Genomic DNA, 3,428 nt, shown 5'->3' on the forward strand with positions numbered 1-3,428 from the left:
CGAATAGCCAAAGCTATCTTGAGAAAGAAAAACGGAGCTGGAGGAATCAGGCTCCATGACTTCAGACTATACTACAAAGCTGCAGTAATCAAGACAGTATGGTACTGGCACAAAAGCAGAAATATAGATCAATGAAACAGGATACAAAGCCCGGAGATAAGCCCATGCACATATGGTCACCTTATCTTTGATAAAGGAGGCAAGAATATACAGTGGAAAAAAGACAGCCTCTTCAGTAAGTGATGCTGGGAAAATTGGACAGCTACATGTAAAAGAATGAAATGAGAACACTCCCTAACACCAAACACAAAAATAAACTCAAAATGGATTGAAGACCTAAATGTAAGGCCAGAAACTATCAAAATCTTAGAGGAAAACATAGGCAGAACAATCTATGACAGAAATCACAGCAAGGTCCTTTTTGACCCACCTCCTAGAGAAATGGAAATAAAAACCAAAATAAACAAATGGCACCTAATGAAACTTAAAATATTTTGCACAGCAAAGGAAACCATAAACAAGATGAAAAGACAACCCTCAGAATGGGAGAAAATATTTGCCGATGAAGCAACTGACAAATGATTTATCTCCAAAGTTTACAAGCAGCTCATGCAGCTCAGTATCAAAAAAACAAAGAGCCCAATCCAAAAATGGGCAGAAGACATAAATATACATTTCTCCAAAGAAGATAGATTGCCAACAAACACATGAAATGATGCTCAACATCATTAATCATTAGAGAACTGCAAATCAAAGCTACAATGAGATATCATCTCATACCATTCAGAATGGCCATCAACAAAAAATCTACAAACAATAAATGCTGGAGAGGCTGTGGAGAAAAGGGAACCCTCCTGCACTGTTGGTGGGAGTGTAAATTGATACAGCCACTATGGAGAACTGTATGGAGGTTCCTTAAAAAACTAAAAATAGAACTACCATATGACCCAGCAATCCCATTACTGGGCATATACCCTGAGAAAACCATAATTCAAAAAGCATCATGTACCAAAATGTTCATTGCAGCTCTATTTGCAATAGCCAGGATATGGAAGCAACCTAAGTGTCCATCAACAGATGAATGGATAAAGAAGATGTGACACATATATACAATGGAATATTACTCAGCCATAAAAAGAAATGAAATTGAGTTATTTGTAGTGAGGTGGATGGACCTAGAATCTGTCATACAGAGTGAAGTAAGTCAGAAAGAGAAAAATACTATATGCTAACACATATATATGGAATCTAAGAAAAAAAGGTCATGAAGAACCTAAGGGCAAGACGGGAATAAAGACAGAGACCTACTAGAGAATGGACTTGAGGATATGGGGAGGGGAAGGGTAAGCAGGGACGTAGTGAGAGAGTGTCATGGACATATATACACTACCAAATATAAAATAGATAGCTAGTGGGAAGCAGCTGCATAGCACAGGGAGATCAGCTCAGTGCTTTGAGACCACCTAGAGGGGTAGGATAGGGAGGGTGGGAGGGAGAGAGACGCAAGAGGGAAGAAATATGGGAACATATTTATATGTATAACTGATTCAGTTTGTTATAAAGAAGAAAGTAACACACCATTTTAAAGCAGTTATACTCCAATAAAGATGTTTAAAAATTAAAAATAAGCAAAAAAAAAAAAAAAGAAAGATGACAACTTGACTCCTGGGGAACAATATTCAAATAGATTCATACAAACATAATTTTTTTTTAAATTCACTAGAAATAACCAATAAAAACTTCTCTGAGCATCCAGACAAGAAAATACACACTCACAGGGAAAAACCTTAAAAGAGAAAGATCAGGGTAGATTTAGATTTCTACAGGGTGGCAATCAATGATAGAACAGAGTAGAACAAATGTTTTAAATCTCAGAGAAAAAAAAAAGTCTCAGATTTTATTTCTAGTTATAATCCCATTCAAAGTAAAATGTAACAGAAGAGATGTTTAAATATGCAAACCTGAATGAATTAGACCCTTGGTTTTTGAGAAAAATTACCAGGAAAAAACAGTTAGACAACAAAAAAGAAATGATACAATAAGTAATGATGTCTTTAGCAATCAGCAGAGAATGAAATAAATTCTAAGTACATCAATTAGTTTGGAACATAATGAGAAATTAGATACTCTCTTAACATAATTTTTGTATAACTGTGTATATATGTATATATAGTTCTCCATTTCATCTTTATATTCATGTATAAGAAGAGAAACAATAAAGTGAGAAAGAAAATTTTCTGTCATCATAATTAATGGTGAAACACATGAGCCTCTCATTAACATGAGGAACAGGAAAAGGTGATGACTCTTATGATTATTTAACATTTTTAAAGTGTCAACCAGTTCTCTGATTGTCTAATTTTATAAAAAACTGAGAAGGATGAAAAATATTATGGCAACAGTTAAAACCTGAAAGATGCTCATTTGACTTACAAGAATTTGACATTTTAGGAGTTACTTTCCACATCCTTTTCCCTGGTGAGAGGCATTTTTCGGCATATTTGAGCTGATTTGGATTTCCCATGGCTTGAGAACAGCTGAACACAGAAAGGAAAGCAGCCAGGCAGTTATCTTTTTAGGTGAGTATTTGGCACCATAGGGTTAAGTTCTTCTTTCAGACTACTCTATCATTGTCAGTGCAGAGTAGCTGCAATTTCATCTGTCCTTTGCTTTGTTAATATTGATTTCGTCTGTACTGTTCTTTTGTATCTTTTTTTAAACATCTTTATTGGAGTATAATTGCTTTGCAGTGTTGTGTTAGTCTCTGCTGTATAACAAAGTGAATCAGCCATATGCATACGTATATCCCCATATCCCCTCCGACTTGCATCTCCCTCCCACTCTCCTTATTCCACCCCTCTATGTGGTTGCAAAGCACCGAGCTAATTTTCCTGTGCCATGCAGCTGCTTCCCTACTTTGACTATCACGTGTTTGCTTCATTTTTTGGCTCCTGAAGAAATGGTTGACCAATAATGCCATTTATACTTAATGCTCTAATGATGATAATTGATCTGGTTTTGTTTTTCCAGGAACAAATTGCTATTTTAACTAAGAGTAGACTAGATATGCCTATGGGAATAATCATATATCTGTGGAACTTAAGGTAATAAAATTAAAAAGTAATTCAGTAAAATGGTTAGTTATATAATTATTAGACAAAAATCAAGTTTTTCTTCAGTAAAAAATATTTTAGGAAATATAATGGAAGAAATATTTGCATTAATATTAGTGACAAAAGAAACATGCATGTAAATAAATTTAATATTAATGGAAAAAATTTTATTTTATTTTCATGGAAAGACATTTTATTTTAAATATAGCAGTGTGTGCATATCAATCCCAAACTCCCAATCTTCCCCCTCCCACCCTTCCCCATGGTAACCATAAGTTCCTTCTCTAAGTCTGTGAGTCTGTTTCTGTTTTGTAA

This window comes from Lipotes vexillifer, unplaced genomic scaffold (genome assembly GCF_000442215.2).
Source record: "Lipotes vexillifer unplaced genomic scaffold, Lipotes_vexillifer_v1.1 scaffold373, whole genome shotgun sequence".
NCBI lineage: Eukaryota > Metazoa > Chordata > Mammalia > Artiodactyla > Lipotidae > Lipotes > Lipotes vexillifer.